The sequence below is a fragment of the Pinus tabuliformis genome, chromosome 3_2 (genome assembly GCF_031772625.1).
Source record: "Pinus tabuliformis cultivar Carrire ecotype Pingquan chromosome 3_2, CPIR1, whole genome shotgun sequence".
Taxonomy (NCBI): Eukaryota; Viridiplantae; Streptophyta; class Pinopsida; order Pinales; family Pinaceae; genus Pinus; species Pinus tabuliformis.
Window position 1 is genome coordinate 486,760,879 of NC_142302.1, and position 21,030 is coordinate 486,781,908.

A 21,030-nucleotide genomic window follows, 5' to 3' on the forward strand; every position below is an offset into this window, starting at 1 on the left:
ATTGGTTTTGTAGCAAGGGAGAAATCTCCCTCTTTTGATGAGTTAACAGGGATATTGATGCAAGAAGAAGAGAGGCGCAAGAATTTGAAGTCTCAGAATCCAGACTTAGCACTTGTGGCAAAAAATAAATTCTTCAAAGGGAAACAAGGAGAAGGAAGTAAAGGTGGAAGTCCATTTCAGAGAAGGCCATCTCCAAAGCTAGATCAAGGTATGTCATCTACTAGAAATGATTCTAGAATATATTTTTTTTGCTGTGGTAGAAGTGGGCATCTTTCCAGAGACTATTTTAAAAAGAAAAATGATGAAACAAGGCATAAACACAGAAGACATTTAGGACATTTTGTAGGAGAAGCCCTAAACTCTAATATTAAGAATCTCAAATTGTTTGTGTCTAATGTTGTGTGGTCTGCTAAAACTGATGATGTTGATGCATGGTTTGTGGATTCTAGAGCTTCAATCCACATGACATGCAATAAGGACTGGTATGAGAACTTCAAGGAAATAAGTAATGGTGGAAACATTTATCTTAGAGATGATCATGCACAACAGATCAAGGGATATGGAGATATTCTAGTGACTTTACCAAATGGCAGTGTTAAGCACATTCATAATGTTATGTATGTGCCCGAGATCAAGAAAAATATGATCTTTATGTCCACAATCATAGATCAAAATCTAAAGGTTAAATTCTTCAAAACACACTGCATAGTAAAGGACTTGCTGGATTGTTGCAAACTTCTTGTTTCAAGAGTCAGAGTAGGGGGCTTGTACAAACTTGATGTCACCAGTAAGAGTCATCAAGCACTGACTTCTACAACTATGTCAACAAAGAGTCTTTGGCATTAGCAATATGGTCATATAAATTTTCATGATTTGTTATTGTTGCAGAAACAAAGAATGGTTGAAGGACTCCCTATGTTAAAGAATAAATATGTTGCTTGTGAGGGTTGTGCTTTAGGAAAAATGCACAAAGATGAATTCCCCTCTAATTCTGATAGGAGAAGAAGAGACGTATTAGAACTTGTTCATACTGATGTTTGTGGACCTATGCAGACCAGATCCCTAGGAGGTGCTTATTATTTTCTATTGTTTATTGATGATTGCACAAGGTATACTTGGGTGTACTTCCTTAGGAGAAAGAGTGATGTTTTTGAGTACTTAAAGAATTCAAAAACATGGTAGAGAAGCAGACAAGGAAGTTCATAAAAATCCTCCATTCAGATCAAGGGGGAGAGTACAAGTTGGGGAACTTCATCAAGTACTACAAGGATCATGGAATAGTGCAATAATTTATAGTACCCTACACTTCACAACAAAATGGTGTTGCAAAAAGGAAAAACAGATCGTTGGTGGATAGTGCCCAAAGTATGATTAAAGGTAAGAATCTCTCAATGCTTTTTGGGCTAAGGCTATTAACATTGTTGTTTAAAAGACTAGAAGTCCAACAAGTTATCTTGATCTCAAGGCTCCATTCGAAGCCTTGTATGATTTTAAACTAGCTGTTCATCATTTGAGGGAATTTGGGTGCAAAGCCTTTGCACATATTCCGAAGGAGAATACAAAGAAGCTTGATGCTAAATCCATCAAATGTATTTTTGTAGGATACTGTTCAAAATTTAAAGCTTACAAATGTTTGATCCTTCTACTCACAAAGTATTTGCAAACATAGATGTAATTTTCCATGAGTAAGTAGATAAAGGCAATAAGGACAACAAGTATGAAAGGTGACACATACTTCCTGAAGTTGAAGACACTACAAAAGAAGCTAACGATAGAGAGTAGCAGAAACTTGAGGAAGAATCGAGTGATATGGATACTACTAGTAGTTAGAGTTCACCTAGAGATGGAGAAGGACCTTCAGAGAACAAAGATGAAGATAATGGATTGCCAAGGACATCTTCATGCTAGATTCACCTACCTAAAAGATATAAGGACCATGCCTTGATGAGTAGTATTTTAAATGTCATAGAACCCATGAATTTTAATGAAGCCAATGAACATGAAGTGTGGAGGAAAGCAATGAAGGAAGAATATGACTCAATAATGAAAAATAAAACCTGAGAATTGACTGAACTACCTAAAGGTAAAGAGCCCATAGGATGTAAATGGTTGTACAAACCCAAGTTTAAAGCAGATGGCATTATAGATAAATACAAAGCTAGATTGGTGGCAAAAGGGTACTCACAAAAATAAGGCATTGATTATGCAGAAACATTTGCACCTGTAGCTAAGCTAAACACTATTAGATTGTTAATTGCATTAGCTACAAAGTACCATTGGAATCTTCACCAATTAGATGTAAAGTCTACTTTTTTGAATGATGATTTAAAGGAGGAGGTGTATTTGACACAACCTGAAGGGTTTGTGAAAAAGGGGCAGGAACATTTATTTTTCAGATTAAAGAAAGATTTGTATGGGCTGAAGTAGGCACCCAAGTCATGGTATGAAAATATAGATTCCTTCTTTTTTCAATAGGGTTTTATGAGGAGTTAAAGTGATCCAAACCAGCATACCAAATTTTATTCAAGGGGACATGTTGTACTGATTTATTTGTATGTTGATGATTTAATTATTACAGGAAATTCAATTAATTAATTGACGAAATTAAGGTGAAGATGTCACAAGTATTTGAGATGAAAGATCTTGGTGAGTTACATTACTGTTTAGGTCTTGAAATTTGGAGAGATATCAGTCAAACTTTTGTTTCTCAGGGTAAATATGTCAGAGAATTGCTCGAGGAGTTTAAAATGAATCAATGTAAAGCTGCTTTTGTTCAATGCAACAAGATGTGAGACTTCACAGCGATAGTGGCTCAGAGGAGGTTGATGGTACAATGTATATACGACTATTGGGAAGCTTGAATTATCTTACTATAACTAGACCTGATATAGCATACTCTGTTAGTGTGTTTAGCTAGTTTATGGAGAGACCTCTAGAAAGCCATTGGAGAGCAGTGAAAGATGTACTCAGGTATCTCAAAGGAACAATTGATTTGGTCTTAAGTATACTGATTCATTTGATGTTGCGTTGACAAGTTACTCAGATTCAGATTGGGCTGGTAATCCAGATGATAGGAGATCTACTGCAGGTTATGCTTTTAGCATTGGATCCAGGATTATTTCATGGAGTAATAAGAAACAACCCGCTGTATCTTTGTCATCCACTGAGGCAAAGTATAAAGCTTTGTGTGCATCAACTTGTGAAGCTCTTTGGTTGAGGAGAGTTCTTCAAGATGTTGGAGAAGAACAAAAGAAGGCTACTGTGATCAAATGTGATAACCAAAGTTCAATTAAGTTGGCAAATAATTCAGTTTACCATGCAAGAACAAAGCATGTTGATGCTGAGTTTCATTTTGTTAGAGAGAAGATACAGTTCAAATATATTTTTCTTGAATATTGTCGTACTTGTGAAAATGTTGTTCACATTTTCACCAAGCCTTTTGGAAAGATGAAATTTGAGTTGTTTAGGGAGATATTAGGTGTGGAAATAAATTCTTTCTCTATTAAGGGGGAGACTTCAAAATAATGGAAAAAACAATTGTTAAGTTGTTCTGATTCTGTTTGTATTTAAGACTTAAATCCTATTTTTTAGGGGTTTCTTTGATCTTCCTATTCAAATGAAACTCTATAAGAAATGTATTAATTGTTTGATTAATCAATATAAGAGCAACACTGTTTGCTCTCCCTTATAAAACTCTATTATAATCAACAAAATAGCAACACTATAAAACTCCATAAAAAAAAAATGTATGGATTGTTTGATTAATCAATGAAAAAGCAACACTGTTTGCTCTCCCCTAAAAGATGCGAGATTCATTTGTGAACATTTTTGTCTTCATATCTTTTAACTGCATTCTCCAAACTAATAATGTACTGTGCTCATAAGATTTTTCTTTTTAAATATAACTCCCTGCAAGCCTACCTCATGCTCATGAACCTATTTCGAGAAGAGAAAAATAAATTTGAAATTCCTCGCAACATTCACCATATAACCTTTGTTTACGTGGGCCCAACCAAGGCCTAGAACAAGATCCACGTTCTTCGATTTTTAATTTCCTACCGTTATCACCGTTGCTTAATAAAGAAGCACATGTGGCACGTGACTAGTCGAGTCTGGCCAAATGGCCAAGTAGCGTAGACGGTTATGAAAAAGAAAGGAGCAAGTTGCATGCTTATTTATGAGTCTGCGTCTGGTGAGCCCTGTCATCTGGCAGATGTTGACATGGAAATACACCCACTCGAGACATGTCACGTCACGCTGTTACACAAAACAATAGAATTGATGTCAGAAGCTCTGGTGGCTGCTGACATGGCGGCAAACTCACTCGAGATTCACCACGTCAGATTGCCAGTCTCAAAGACAGAAAAAGCATTCATGTCGGAAAAGCTCTGCGCATGCTCTGCCACCGTCTGCTGCAACAGACCAAGAGTTCAGCCGGACATTGCAGTCCCGGCCAGGTTCTGGAAGTGGAAGTGAAAGCGGAAGCGGGAAGGGAATGGATTTGGAATTCACAAGTTACAAGAAATTGCAGCTGCCCCCCCTCCCAGGTGTTTGGCTCAAACCGAGGAGCAAGCTGTAAGCTTTGGGAAAACGCGGTCCAAAGACCTATAAGAAAAGAAAGAAATCGTCGTTTTTCACCACTCCATTATTTTAAGCAAAAGTTTCCACATTTAGAATTTGCTGCAGCAGCCATGTGATGCCTCCCTTCGCTACGCCGGAGCGCATGTTTTTATGCCAGGAAGGTAAGGCGGACATAGCTCGAAACGGCATTGTTTTCTCGCTCATTTATGAGCAGCTGATCTAATGTTGTCTGAAGCGGAAAACTTCGGATCTATGTAGTCAGACGTGTATAATTTTCAGTTGTTTCCTTGCAGTTTGCTGATTCAGATTGCGGAATTCTACAGTAAAGTAAAGAATTTGTCGCTTTGCAGCTCAGGACTCCTTTCGGGTATGTTCAGACTTGATAGTTTACTAGATTTTGTGATCTTGACGTGGGACATTGATATAGCTGATTTTGGAATAAGGAAAGCTTGTAGTGGGTCGTAACTCTTTTGAATTGATGGTTTAAAATGTTAAAGTACTTTAGTAATTCTCTCTGAAATTGCTGAGCAAAAGTTTGGTAATTTTGTTTACATTAATGGCTTAATCGCTTAGGTGGGTTTATTTGGATGTTTTCAGCTTAAAAAGCTGAAATTGCGATTGATAGTTGTTGACATAATACTCGTTTATTTTATACAGTAACGTGTACATTATTTTACGCCGAAATAGCGAAGTCATAGCATTCTTTCTTAGCATATTTGCGCTAAGTTTGTCCTTTTATAGCATTCTTTCTTAGCATGTTTGCGCTAAGTTTGTCCTTTTAACCCTGGACGCTTTCTATCACGTTTGTATAAAGTTCATAGCAGGCAGTAGATTGACAAATGTGTAGCATTTTGTTTGGGTTATGAAAACACACTCGTATTTTATGAGGATTAGATCCTGTTTCAACAAAATCCGGTGCTTTAATACAGTCCACATGCCAAAATACGTACTTGAAAGAAAAGTAGCTTGCTTTGTGCAAAGATCCATAAAGACTGGTGTTTATCTGCAGGATCGCGAAAATGTTGGATGTAGGGCGCCATTCAGTCGATATTCCGTTGACAAAACAACTTACTGCTCTCCGAAGAGCTCGGTCTTTGAGGGATCCCGTGACTAGCTCTTCGCTGAAGTTCAATGTCTCTGCAGCATGCTCTAGTTGGGAATCGCCTGTTCACCGCAGTGAGTATCTGAGAGATGTCGAGGACGAAAACAAAGAGGAATGCAAGAATCAATTTGATGATGTGAGCTTGAAAAGGGAGTCGGTGAAGCGAATGGCTTCTGAAGGAGCAGAGAAAGATGAAGTGCCTCAGAAAGGGAGCGGAAGATTGAGTTTTGACTTTAACAGTGCGAAGCATCTTATGGACTGTGATAAGGAAACGGAGCCAGTTATCAAGAGTAGTGAAAGGCAGGCAACCAACGAAAATGTCTTGAAGAGAAGATGTGAAGGAGAAAGGGCTGTGCTTCATAATTGGCGAAACCAAAGCTGTGATGATGAGGCGGATGAGTCTGTTGAATATCTAATGGAGACCAAACGGAGGGATCTGGTTAGAAGTGAAAGAGAAGGACAGTTGAGAAGGTTTGTCGATAAATCTGAACCTCATATTGCAAAGAGAATAGTAGAGCATAGCGATATTGAAAATCCCGGAGAAGCTATCAGAATTTTGTCTAAACAAGCTAAAAGAGACAGGTCATCTAAGAAAGCGGCATCGAGTTGCAGAGACGATTCTAGGGAAAGACCTATTACCATTTCCCCTACCATAAGAAATGATGAAATTCATAATTCAGCAGAGGCATTATCATTGTTATCCTTGGATGAGGACACTCCATATAGAGAAGCGGATATGAGTGATGGAGATGACAGTGTAGGTTTCTCCAGAATGCACAGAAGAACAACTTCAGGCATAGATTCTGGTTCACGCTCAGGGTCTCCCTTATTAATGAGAGATGCAGTCAAAGGTCGAGGTTCAAGAACTAAATGCCATGCAAAAGTGCATTCCTCCAAACTGTCAAAACATATACGGAGGCAGAAGGATGATTCACATACGCCTACATCAGCATGCTCTTTGAACAGGAATGAGGATTGCAAATCCAGCGTTCGTGGCTCGTGTGATGGAACAGCATTCTCTGGTGATGATGAAATGGACGGCTTCATCTTCCCTAGGCATGGATGTGGAATCCCTTGTTATTGGTCCAGGAATCCTAGAAATAGAAGCAAAAACTTCCCAGATTGCACAGCAAAGAATCTTTCTCGTGGTCTGGCAAATTATATACGGAGGAAAGATAGCAAGATGACTTCTAGAGGAAAGAATTCTGTGCCGAAAGATTCACCTGTGTCTGCTTATGACTCCAGAAGGCCAGGCAAGGTAGATCTTAATATCGAAGCTTTACCATTATTAACTGATGGTGTTGAAAGCAGTGCATTCTCAGAAGACGATGGAAGTGATGGTTCCTCTTATGATTTTGGAGAGCTTTTCTTGGAAGAGGCTGGCAGGTTGGTCGGGAAGAGGTCAAAGCACAAAGGTCGAGAAAAACTTGAACTTGCTTTAACATCTGAAAGTAGAGAATTGGCAGTCTATGCAAACAGGCACAGGAATTTGAGCCTGAAATACAGGCCAAGATCCTTTGACGAGTTGGTAGGACAGAATATGGTTGTGCAATCTCTTGTTAATGCTGTTTTGAAAGGTAAAGTTGCCCCTGTCTATCTCTTTCAAGGTCCTCGTGGTACAGGGAAGACATCGACAGCCAGAATATTTGCTGCAGCTCTCAATTGTCTCTCACTCGAGGAACTCAGACCATGTGGATTTTGCAGAGATTGTACTACGTTGGCCTCTGGTAAGAGTGTGGACGTGAGAGAAGTGGATGCTACCAATAGCAACGGATTAGAGAAGGTAAAAGCTCTCCTCAAGAGTGTTGCTTTGGCTCCATCCTTCTCACGGTTCAAAATCATTATTATCGATGAATGCCATATGTTAGTACCTGAAACGTGGGCTGCCCTCCTCAAATGTCTAGAAGAACCACCTGCGCATGCTGTCTTCATATTTATCACCAGCGACCCAGATAAACTGCCACACTCTGCTGTGTCAAGGTGTCAAAAACATCTTTTTCCGAAGATCAAGGATTCCGAAATAGTAAGCAGGTTGCAGAAACTCGCAGTCGAAGAAGATTTGTATGTTGACACTGATGCACTGGATTTAATAGCCATTAAATCTGATGGTTCTCTTCGAGATGCAGAGATGATGCTTGATCAGCTGAGCTTGCTGGGGCAAAGGATCACTCTATCCCTGGTGCATGACCTTGTAAGTTGTCTTTTATTACTTTTCTTGCTTACTTCCATTTGCTTGTGCTTGTTTGGCAAAGGACAATGCATGTTATGTCCTTTGTAGTTAGTTCACTTGATCCTAATAGATAAAGAATTAACCATGTTTCGTATGGCTGCCTTGCTGTTTTGTTTTGCACTTTTTGTGGATGCCCTTTCTGCTAAAGGGAGATAGTTCCATGTAACTTTTGCAACCTTGCAATTTATATTACTAGCATTACTAGAATATCTGCTGCTACAGGATTTAAGATCCAAGGTCGCTAAGGTAATGTCTTCAGTTTGATATAAATGTTTACTGGAATTGAAGTTAGTTTGAAAGGAGTCGGAAAGACTTATTTTCAATTGCAAGAATCTATGTTTCTTGTGGATAGCATTTGAAAGTGTTTGAAAGGAGTTGGAAAAACTTATTTCCAGTTGGAAGAATCTGTGCTTCCTATGGATAGCTTTTGAAAGTCAACTAGTGGTTCAGATTTCACAAAGAGCAAGGTTTGGAATAACTCAAGATGTGATCTGCAGAGTATTTGCTTCTGGGCATATATCGAGGACATTCCACTACAGAGCTGGGGTGCAAGTGTTAGTTTATGCAGTATAGCCCTAGAAGCAGTCGGAAAGATGCATACTGAAAATGTGCTGAAAGATGATGTCTGCCAAATTTTGAGTGAAGATAATTGGTCCCTTAGACACGTTTTTCCATGCTTTATGTCTTACCTGAGCTCTATGAAGGGTTGTAACCTTTTCCAGTCTGGTAAGACCTTTCAGTCAGGACCTCACTGCCCTTCAGAACAAACCTTGCAAGACCTTTCAGGACCAACCCTCCTAATTAAAGGTTGACCTTTAAGGATCTTTGGTGATTCGTCCATACAGTTCTGAAATTCTGCTAGCTTTTCCAGAGCTAGATGGTCCTAAACCTTCGATACATCTGGTAGAAGCTACAAACAAACAGTGATGTACTAAACTCCATTAGGGTGGGCCACTGTGCTACGCGATGCACCTTCTGCAGACCCATATTCATATATTCGTGCTTTCATTACATTGTATTTACTATTTTATGTGAAGTTGTTGTGTTTCAGCTGCTGTATTCCTTGGGTATTTAGCAAGAAGAGTTTGTGTGTGTTTGGGCTGCAGTTTCCTCAGCTTCGATGTCTGTACTCCTGATTATCTATAGGTTTTCTTCTTCACTTTTTTACTTGTAGCGTTGCTTATAAAATTGGAAAGTATGTCTAGAACAACAATTCCTTTTGTGTCTGGGCTGCATTTTCTTCAGATTTGATGTCTCTAGTCCTGAATATCTATAGGTTTTCTTTTTCACTTGTAGCATTGCTTATAAAATTGGAAAGTATGGTTGGAACAACAATTCCAATAACTGGCTGATTGATAAAAAAATGTGAAATTTCTGCTACCAAGAAGGTCGTGTTAACCCAATTAATTATTCCGATTACTTATACACAGCAAAATTAATTTATCAGCTGAAAGTAATGAATAATTGGACTTGGATTTTCGGCACAGGTTTATAGACAATTTGGATTTGTAAACCTTGCTGAAGAAAATTTCTCCTAGAAGAAGAGTTGCTGGGTTTTCTCCCAAGTTTGGGTTTCCCAGGGAAAAAATTGTTGTCTCTTTTGTGCATGGCTCTTTTTATGATCCTACTATTTTTCGCTGCGTTAATGTTGAGATTTTCTATGTATAATTGCTCAATGATATCAGTGGCACAAAGATAAATTGTTAAAGATCATTAGATAGTAATTATCAGATCAGAAAATTTGGTTTCTACTGTTATCTTGTAGAAAATTCAACATGGAATCATAGCTACTTTGAAGGGCAGCTAGATCAGAAGTATGTACTATGAACAACAAATCTGTCTGTGCAATTTTTGTGATCATCTTCGAAAGGGTCGTAAGGTTTTGTGGAGGAAGCAAACACAGAAATGATATTTTATCGCAGAGGGCAGTTCGGTTGTGAAGAGTCTGATAGAAAAAGGGCAGAGTTCCATTATGATGGTAGAGGCTGAGCACTAGTTGTTCTTGCAAGATTCTGTGATAGAGATCAATGGTTTGCAACCTCTAACAGAAAAGTAGCGTGCCCTCTTTGCTCAATAACAAAAGCAAAGCTCCCAACTTTAATCTGAAGGGGTTGCTCTGGCAGTAAGAATGATGCCGTGAATATTTGTCACAAGCTATTTTCCGCTTTGCTGTTATCGATGCTCCTCTGCTCTTCAATCACTTGTTGTAGATGTACCTTTGCACATCACAATTCGCCTGATTTTGTGAGTCGAGGAGGAGATCACCAGATTGAAGACTGTTAAAAGAAATTTAAGAATGGAAAAGTACTTAGAATTCAACAAAAATAGTGCACCATGCTTATGATTTAAATCAACTAGTGAAGGTTTGCCTTGCCAAGATTGAAAGCATGGGCTCATGGGGATGCCGACTTTTGTTTGGCTGCATCGACAGTTCTCTCAGAATCTACGTGCCGGAATCCATGTCTAGACAGAACATACCATGGTCCATCGGATGGCAGTGATGGAAGTGGCATTATGACTGAGGCATATGTCTTGGAGAGAACCGTGGTTGGATTTCCGAAGAGGTGATGATGACCATGGATGTGCTACATTCGCAAAGACTGCTACTTTTGCTGTCAGATGTGATAACTCTTCACAGGCTGCTAGAGTTTGAGGTAGTTGCCTACATCAGAAAGACCAAGGGCACCTCCTTTTATGCTTGGGAAGCCAAGAGTTTGTGGAAGTAAAGGAATTCTCTGTACCCGATGTGGTCAAGTCAATGGCATGGTGCGAGCACAACCTTTGCTTGGGAAGTAGGAGTGAAACGTTATTATGAATACACGTATATGTGACATGGATCCAGGTTAGATCAGGCCACGTAGAATTCCTTAATAAACAAAAAAGTTGTTTATATCTATAACAGAGACGTGAATCCACTTCAGATCAGACTTTGGAGGATTCTGATAAGGTGTTATTTCAGTCACACATACATGCATACAACAACGACATATAATCGACCCATGGAAGCTTTGTTTTATCCACATGTATAAGTGACATAAGATTCGATTGAGCTGTAGGACTGGCCACAGGTTCAAAAATTAATTTTTAATTTTACCCTATAAAGTTGCATTTTTGTCAAAGGTTGTTGTAGCTGGCTGAGTGGACAACAGGCTAATGGAGGGTTGAGTATTGAGGGCTAAAACATGTGTTAGTTTTTTTTTGTAGCAACAAATGTGTTCTAGTCTCTCTATATTGCTTATAAGGCTCAGGAACACATTTTCTCCAATACCCATAAAAGGTTTCGTGAGAAAACACCTCAATTAGATTAATTGGCCAATTATTAAAATTTCCCTGAGTCTAACTTAGGAAAATTGGTTAATTTAAATCAGATGAATTGAGGCAAATCGATTTTGCTCTAGAGACTTTTGGAAAAGTCACTTGATGGGGTCAAGATGATCTTAGCCATCAGTTGTGTTTAGATCATGGCCATTGGTTGCTCAACGAGAGGTTATAAAGAGCAAGTCGATGGGGTTGGAGAGACACAACCCTTGAGCAGTTCGAATTACCCAGTTGCAGTGATTTGGCAAGGGTGCAGTTGAAGCAGAGGGAGACACCTGCAACAAGGGTTTCAACGGAGATTTGGGAGAATATTTCCAGAGAAGATTTCCACAGATTTTATAGTGTTTCAGTGACATGAAAGGAGGTTGAAATTAGCAGTGCGAGTTTGTTGAATTTTGAGCAACTAGGGAGAAATTTCCCTAGAAATCACTTTATGTGGTTAACCCATTTCATCCTTCAAGCGAATTATTTCTCAAGAGCAAATTATTTTTCATAAGAGCAAAAGTTATTTCAAAATTATTTTATAAAGCAATTAGACATGTGCAAAATAAAATCACTTAAAGTGATTAAATTAGACATGTGCAAAATAAAATCACTTAAGTTATCTAATTCTAATGGATCACTCTAGGAGCTTCCAAAACACTTAATTCGAGGAAGGGATTTTGCCTCAAATATTTCTATATATTGAAGAGAATCTTTCATTTGCAACACATCGAGTTCTCCCTCTCTCGCTTTGGTGATCTAGCTCTCGCATTGGTGATCAAGCCCTCGCATCAACAATTTATCTCTCTTATTATTAGTAGTAGATCTCTTATTATCAGTAGCAGATCTATTGCAGAATTGTAGATCTCTTATCATCATTGGCAGATCTCTTATTATCAGTGGCAGATCTCTTATTATCAGTAGAAGATCTATTGCAAATTTGCAAATATCTTATCATCATTGGCAGATCTCTTATTATCAATAGTAGATCTCTTATTATCAGTGGCAGATCTATTGTAGATTTGCATATCTCTTATCATCATCGGCAGATCTATTGTTTGGCAGATCTACTGTTTGGAAGATCTATTATCTCGCAGATCTATTGTTTGGCAGATCTATTATTTGGCAGATCTATCGTTTGGCAGATCTATTGACAAATCTCAGAACTCTAGTTCAACTCTCGCACTAGTGGTTTGTGCACTTGTTATTTGTTTTTGTTAATGCTCTCGCTCTAGAGAAGTATTATTCAGTTGGTATTGCTCTCACACCAGAAGTATTTATCTCTTGTATTGATCTCGCTCCAGAGATATTCTATTCTTGATATTGCTTTCGCACCAGAATTTCATTATTGATTTATTGCCCTTGCTTCAGTAGCATTATGATCTTGCATTTGGAGAATATTGCTTTCAGTATTTAGCTCTCATACTTGTGCACTTTGTTCGCGCACTTGTGTCTAATGCTCTTGTTTTGGAAGCCTTTGGAGGCTTGTGGTGGTATTCTGAAGCTGTCATATTAAAAGGGTTGTTACTACTGTTATTTGTAAAAGGGGTTTTGTACTCTGATTATGTATCTTTGCTGAACATTTGAAGACGATCTAATAGAAGAGCATTTTAAAAAGGTTTTCCCTCACAGTGGGGTTTTCCCTTGGTTTTGGACCAAATTTTGTGTCTTGTTGTTCATTGATTGTCTTCTATGGTTTATGAACTCAGAAATTAAATTTTAAATCTGCAAAATTAAACATGGTATTAGAGCTGTGGTGAAGAAAAGCTCAAGAACAATAAGCTTAAGGCAATTATCTATTGAAAGACCTTATTTGCTGCTCAAAATACAACAATAGATCAGTTCAGATGGCTACATCCTTCTTCAAGGACAAGGAGAAATTGGCAGGGGCTTCAAATTATGTTGCTTGGAAACTCAGACTAGACATCAACTTGGATGGAGTAGATGTTATAGAGTATGTCCAAGGAGGTGTACCCCAACCTCCTGAAAATGCACCTACTGTTGCTAAAGCATACATGAAAGGTGAGATCAAAGCCTACAAAATTATCATTGATTCTTTGAAAGACCATCTTCTTACCTGTATCTCCAAACTGAAGACATCTAAGGAAATGTATGACAAGATTGTTGGCATATTTGAAGTCCAAAATTTGAATCACATCCTTGACTTGAAGAAATAACTGAAAATATCAAATTGAATAAGGGAGAATCTATTCAGTCTTATTTTATAAGGATTAATGAACTCATGGACCAAATTTTGTTTGCTGGCGAGCCCTTGCCTATAGTCTGATAGGGAATTGGTACACACAACTCTTGATTGACTTCCTGTAGCTTGGGAAGTATTCATTACTACTATTAGCAATAACAATGTTCTACCAACTTTTGATGAATTGATCGGAAGATGCAAGCAGGAAGAATCAAGGATGATTTCAAGGGGCAAAATAGAGAGACATGAAGAAGGAGAACCATTTGCCTTCGCTGCACAAGCAAAGAAGAAGAAAGGAAAGGGAAAATCTTCTAAGCCAAATTCCAAACCCAAGTTTTTCAAGAAGAGCATGAGGAATGTTGAATGTAACTGTCACAATCATGGGCATTATGCTTGAGATTGTTTAGAAAGAAGATCATCTTATAATCAAAGGAGTAGCAACAACTACAATAATTAGTCCCCTGATCGAAAAAGGAGGAATTATGGAGGAAGAAGATATGAAGGCAGAAGCAGTGCTTATAGTGAAGAGATACAAAAATACAAGGTTTGAAAATAATGTTGCTACTTCTCAATTTGAGTACTTGTTGATTTTAGCTTTGTCTAGTGCTTCTCCTCCAGATTCTTTAGATCGTTGGTTAGGGATAGTGGTGCCTCTAGGCACTTCTCTGGTTATAAAGAAGTCCTCTCTAATTGATTGAGAGGGAGACTGGTTTAAACATTATCCTTGGAGATGTGAAAATTTCATCTATTGCAATAACTGAAAAAATATTCTTATAACAGTCAAATTGATTATGCAGTTTATTTGCTATGGTAAATATCAAACAAGTTTAATATTGCAATTTTCACAATAAATTACTGCAGAAAATAAAGTGCTGGAAATAGAGAAATTCTAGCACACACATAGAAAACATTAACACAGTTATTTTTGGACAATTGTCCCCAGAAAAACACAATGTGGGAAAACTGGTGTAGCGGATGAGGGTTTTCTTATTAATTTTCAACAACAAATCTTAGTACAAGAATTTTGGCAATCTAGACAGAGAAGAAAAATCTTGAGAGAAATTTTATAAGAAATTTCTCACTCTCCACAACAACTTCCTGACCCCGAGATGGACCCTCTGCCCATATGCTGGTGCCTCTGTGTCACTCTCTGCATAGTGACTACGCAGTGCTCTTGTGGAATACGCTCTTCCTCACGTTGCCTCTTCCTGAATTCGGAAATCTGCCTTCTGGGCTCCTACTTCTATCCTCTCTCTCTCACTTGCTACTCACCCTCTGGCTCTATCTCCTCTGCTGAATCACAACCACTGAGAAAATCGATCTGCCTGGGCAACTGAGTAACTGCACTGGTGTGTTCTCCATCTACCCATCGACTTCTTCTTATAATCTTCTGTTGGAGCACCAACGACCAAGATTAAAACATAATCGATGGCCCAGATTATTTCCTTTTCGATCTGTGTGAGGTTCTAGAACATTCACACCAATGACTTAATTAATTATGATTAATTAATCACATTTCCTAAGTTTAGACTTAGGAAATATTAAAAATCGATTAATAATCTAATTAAGTCGTCTCCAGGTGGAATTTCCAGGAACGATTTCTGGGTATTGGAGAATACATGTATTCTAGCCTCTCCACCAAATCTCGTGGCTAGAACACATCCAATGATACAAAAACTAACAGGAGGTAACACAACATACCCTATAAAAGGGTTTGGTTCAGTTTCTTTTCATTTGGATCTTAGAGAAACTATTCATCTTCAAGATGTTTCATATGTTCTTGGTATAAAGAAAAATATTGTATCTATATATGCTCTAGAAGATAAAGGAATGAAGCTGGCTTTTATAAAAGGAAAGGTGTTAACCTCGCCAGAGAAAACAAACATGAAAAATGCTTTTGCTCTTGGATCGAGAGTCGAAGGGTTTTACAATGTCAATGGGAGATCTATTAAAGCTATGGCTCAAGAATGCAATTTCAATCAGATTGAGTTATGGCAATGCAGATTTGCTCATCTTCATTATAAGGCACTGCCCAAAGTAAAGAAGATGGTTTATGGAATGTCAGAAATCCAATCAAAACATGATGGTGTTTTCCTTGGTTGTGAAAGTGGAAAGAGAACGAGAGGGCCTTTTCCCTCTAGCAGTACCAAATCTCATGACATCCTACAGCAAATTCATTCAAATTTTTGAATTGAGGCTTCTGTGATCCATAATAGTTGAAAGAATAACTTCGGCGTAAATCACATGTAGACAGACATTTGTCGACGCGTTTCGAACCAACAAGTGTGGTTCATCGTCAGGACAAGTTGAAGAAACAGATCCAGCTTAGCATGTTAAATAGTCTGAGCAGAGACTCCAACGGCTAAATCGACCAACGGCTAATTTTGACCTTAGGACCCAGGTCAAATTATTATTCATTAATTTAATATTATTATTATTTTTAATATTAATACATAAAATATTTTTAATGGTTAGTTTTAAAAATTAATTTATTTATTTATTAATAATTATATATATATATATATATATATAAATATATTAAAGTTATAATATTAGGTTATTAAGATAAAAGTTAGGATTAAAAAATAAATAAAATACTTTTAGTGGTTAGTTTAAGAAGATAACATGGAGTACGGACGATCTAGGGTTTGCAAGGGCTATGGTTAGGTCTTCCTGGACCCTGCAGACCGTGCATGAACCACCTTCCCGTTTCCGTTCTGCTCTCCGCTGTGACTGTTTACCCTAACCGCTCCGCCGTTTCACCTGCTGGTAACTTCATGGTGGTCTGAGCCCGCATCACGACTAACGGCGTAACTGCGACGGAACATCCTCTACTGCTCGGGACGGCCTCTTCTCAACTGTCGTTTTCCCCCGGCTACTTTCCGTTTCGAGGTGTCTGCAGATCCTAGGAGCAGCTGGCAATGGAAGACATTGAAGCCGTCGATTACTCTGCGGACCCATTGGAAGGGGTCTCCATTTGGCGCACCCCCCTTGACGCATCTGGAGGTATGTACAGCTCGGATTATTCTGCTCCATTTCCGCCGTTTCCGTTCTCTGAACCGCATTCAATTCCTCCTGTTATTCTCCCGGACGACCCGCCTTCCTGGCCCGCTCTTACCACTCCCCCGCACTCTCCGGCTAACCTAGGGTTTGTTTCGAGCGGTTTAAACCCTAACCCTGGTTCATTTCCCCTGGTTTCGAACTCTATCCCCCTTCATTACCACAACCCTTCCCTCCCGGGACCTTCCATTGGCATCCCTGTCTCTTTCGAGATCTCGTCTGGCAGTTTTACCGTAGTTCCTCCTCTCACTGGAGCACCATCGTCTTCTGACCCACTTGGTCACCCCCATCCGACTCGGCACCCGGATTTACAGTCGGAGAACCCGCCTCTGCCTACCCATCCCCTTCGTCATCCCCCCCCCAGGGGCCCTAAGCGGAAATATAAGTGTTTTAAATCCAGGGAGGAGGACGTTTTTCTCCGGTTAGAAGAAGACATTCGTTGGGGTGAGACCATGGATTTTGCGGACCGTGTCTTGGTCGGTCGCATCCGTGGCCGTAGTTACTCGGCTGCACGATTGAAGCAGTGGGCAGCGGATGTTTGGGGTCACCATCTGGTTGATATCCCATTTGTGCAGACCTTCGTGCGGGGATGGTTCGCACTCCGTTTCGCGCGTGCAGACCATACTAACTGGGTACTCTCATCATACTGGCATTTTGACCATGCACCGGTGCTTCTGAAAAGATGGACTCCTCTCTTCGACCCTGAGACGGAGCAAATTGGCATTGGACCAGTATGGATTAGGCTACCTGGTCTACCACTCCAGTACTGGTCAGAGGACATCTTTAAGAGGATTGGGAATGCTATCGGTGTTTATATGGGATATGATAAATCCTATCTGCAGACTGGAATGATGGCATACGCCAGGATTCTCATTAATCTGGACACGAGAGGGGGCCTGCTGGAATACATTACGATCCAATGGAGGGATACTGAACGCAGGCAGATCATCGACTATGAAGGAGTTCCATATAGATGTCGCCGTTGCCACAAGGTGGGCCACCTATACAGAGACTGCCCACTCCTCAAGAAATCTGGTACATTCGGCTCTGAAGATGCAGCTCCTCAGCCGCGGGACACCCAACCTGAGAACCAGCCTGATCAGAACACTGAGGCACCGGTACCCCCTCCGATCGAGGAAGAACCTGAGAAAGCTGGAACTGATGGAGATGCAGGGGTACCCTCTGATCCGCAGCCGGTCCCGTCTGATCTGCAGACGACCATTGGACAAGAGGATCTGACGCTTTCGGGTAAGTCACCTTACTTTTCTCTGTCCAATCCTACTTCATGTATGACTTTGGGCATATCTTCTCATTTATCTGCACCTGCATCCGGCATTTCAATATATCCTTCTTCTCCACATGCGCCCCATCCCATACATAATCACTCGCATTCCTCTCTCTCATGCACCATTCCACAGCCCTCACCGGTGGCTCCTCCATCCAGAATCTCTTCGTCGCTGGCCTCCCCCTCTCGAATCACATCTCCATCTCCGCCCCGCTACTCCCTCCGGCCCCGCTCTAAAGACCGAGGACCTGATGCTGTTGGATTTGATCTCAGTCAAACTCCATTTCACAAGGCCTCCAGGGGCAGACCCTCCCGTATATCCAAGGCTAGACACACTGCTGACTCTGAGGTCGCCCTGGGGCGACAGCAAACCATCATTCGGGCCCTTAGAGCGAGGAATGGCCCTGCACCCATTCCCTAATGAAATTTTTGTCTTTCAACTGCCGGGGGTTTGCTAGTTCAGCCAAAAAACTAGCCCTCAGGAGACTTCTCCTTACATCACAGATGGACTTCGTTTTCCTACAAGAGACTCTCTGTCATGCTGACCCCCTCATTCGAACTCTCTCTGGCTGGCTTCCTTCCTGGACCTTCCATGCTTTGGATGCGTCTGGAAGATCAGGGGGTTTGGCAATTGGGGTCAATAATAAAGTTGTGGAGATCAAGAACACTTTTGGAGGGAGAGGGTTTATTGGAATGGACATCTGCACTCATACAGCTGTTAATGACATCAGGATAATCAATGTATATGGTCCCTGTTCTGACCGAGCTAATTATTGGAGTAACCTTCTTACTTCGGAGCTGTTTCAGGCAGACAATATTATACTTGGAGGGGACCTTAACTTCTCTATTGGTTATAGTGAATCATGGGGACACTCTGCTCAGATCGACTCTCTTTCTGATACTATTTCCAGCTTACTGGAGGACCATCACTGGGTCGACATACCGTCTGCCAAGCTCCAATACACATGGACCAATAACAGGAGTGGTGATCAGAGCCTTGCTAGGCGGCTAGATAGATTCCTCATTAAGGAAGCCCTAGTCAATGTACTTCCCAGAGTCCGGCAATGGGTTGGCACAGGGGGCATATCTGATCACCGTCCTATCTTCTTAGAAGCTGAAGATATTGCCCACAAGATTAAGAGCCCCTATAAGTTCAATGCAGCTTGGCTACAAGATCCCTCATTTATACATCTGGTGCATAACTTTTGGCGAACCAACGCTATCAGAGATGATGAGGATATCTCAGAGGGTTTCGTGAGGAAACTCAAGGAACTTAAGCAACTCACCAAGAATTGGGCTCACCACAAGCGAATTCAGGATAATTTAATTCTCAAGGAAGCTGAAAAGGTCATTGCTGAATTTGAGGAATCCTCTGATGGGACTTTCCCCTCAGCGGCTTGTAAGGAGAATTACATTGCCCTGATTGCTAAGCGCACTCAAATTCTGAAAGAAAGAGAAGAAGGATGGAGACTCAGAAGCAGAGCTATATGGCTCACTGAAGGAGATGCAAACACTAAATTTTATCATAAGTTTGCAAATGGGCGTAAAGTAATCAATACTATCTGGGAACTAAGGAATGCACAAGGGGACTCTGTCACTTCACAACGGAACCTGACCAGATTAGCCACCGAACATTTCAGAGGCATCTATAGAGCACCTGCACAGACAAATATCATGGAAATTATGAGAGTGGCCGAACTTTTTCCCAGATACACCGAGCAGGATGATGCAGACGAACTGCAGAAGGAAGTGACGATGGCAGAATTAGAAGCTACATTGAAATGGTTCAAGAAAGACAAGAGTCCTGGACCTGACGGATGGACTATAGAATTCTATCTTGCTTTCTTTGATCTCATAGGCCAAGACCTCCTGAATGTAGTTGAAGATAGCAGAAAGAGAGGCCGCATTTCCTCTGCCATTAAATCTACCTTCATAGCTCTTATTCCCAAGTCAAACGCCCCTTGCACTTTTGATGACTTCCGGCCTATATCACTCTGCAATTGCCTTTACAAGATCATTGCTAAAATCATTGCCAACCGACTCAAGCCTATACTTTCTCAGCACATCTCTGCAGAACAGTTTGCATTCCTTCACCATCGCCAGATCCATGAGGCCATCGCTTCCGCTCAAGAACTGCTGCATACCATGCATATCAAAAAACAGAAAGGTATGATCCTTAAGGTTGATCTTTCCAAAGCATTTGATCGTACCAATTGGCTTTATCTGAGGCTGCTGCTTACTCATCTGGGCTTCCCCTATGAGTTCATCAAATGGACCATGAGCTGTATCACTGATGTCTCTTACAGTGTACTTCTAAATGGGGAAGCCTCCTCCTTCTTTACTTCTGAGAGAGGACTTAGACAGGGTTGCCCTCTCTCCCCCCTGTTGTTTTTACTCATCATGGAAGGGCTGAGTAGAATTCTTTCTTCTGCTCGTGATAGACAACTACTTACTGGTATCAAGATTACTGATCATCTCATCCTCACACACCTTCTTTTTGTTGACGATATCCTTATCTTTCTCAATGGCGGCATTGGAGACTCTACCACCCTCCATAACTCATTTCATCTTTTTCAACATGCTACTGGAATGATGATCAATGTACAGAAATCCTCCATCACCTCATATGGATGCTCTGTCAATGAAGTTGCATTTGCAAATCAGCGATTTCCTTATAATAACCTGACCCTGGCAGATGGTATTAAATATCTTGGCTTCCGATTGAAGCCTAATGGTTACAGGATCGCTGACTGGTTGTGGCTGATTGCCAAAGTGGAAAAGAGATTACAAGTTTGGTATCACCGTTATCTTTCCCGTGCGGGCAGGCTCATTCTTATCAAGGCAGTGATTGAGGCCACTCCAGTTTATTGGATGGCCCTGACTTGGATACCGAAGGGTATTCTCAACAGATTACAGCATATTTGTAGCAGGTTTCTTTGGAAGGGTCACCAGCCGGGTAGGATATTTGCATGGGTGAAATGGGACACTATTGCAAGACCTAAGCGCTGGGGGGGATGGGGTATCAAGCGACTTGACCTATTCTCTAGAGCTCTGGCTGCCAAACTTGGTTGGCAGCTACTCACCTCAGAAAGTCTCTGGACCAAAGTTGCAAGCGCAAAATACATATGGCCTATGAATGTGATGGACTGGATATGTAGTGAACGAAGAGTGCATCATAACATATCCTCCATCTGGAAAGCTGTCATTGGTACCCTTCCTTTACTCCGAGAAAGTTTAACTTGGCGCATCAAGGCTGGAAATGCTGTACG

The 21,030-nt window shown here is 40.5% G+C and overlaps 1 pseudogene across 1 annotated transcript in view; it reads left to right on the plus strand.

Annotated features, from left to right (window-relative positions):
- Nucleotides 1–4,408: 4,408 nt before the first annotated feature.
- The window catches only part of LOC149181418 (protein STICHEL-like 1), a 92,441-nt pseudogene continuing 75,819 nt past the window's right edge, over nt 4,409–21,030 (plus strand). Inside the window, exons 1-3 of the transcript XR_016257005.1 lie at nt 4,409–4,742; nt 4,875–4,948; nt 5,591–7,874. The product of XR_016257005.1 is annotated as a protein STICHEL-like 1 (transcript). The remainder of the gene's footprint in view (nt 4,743–4,874; nt 4,949–5,590; nt 7,875–21,030) is intronic.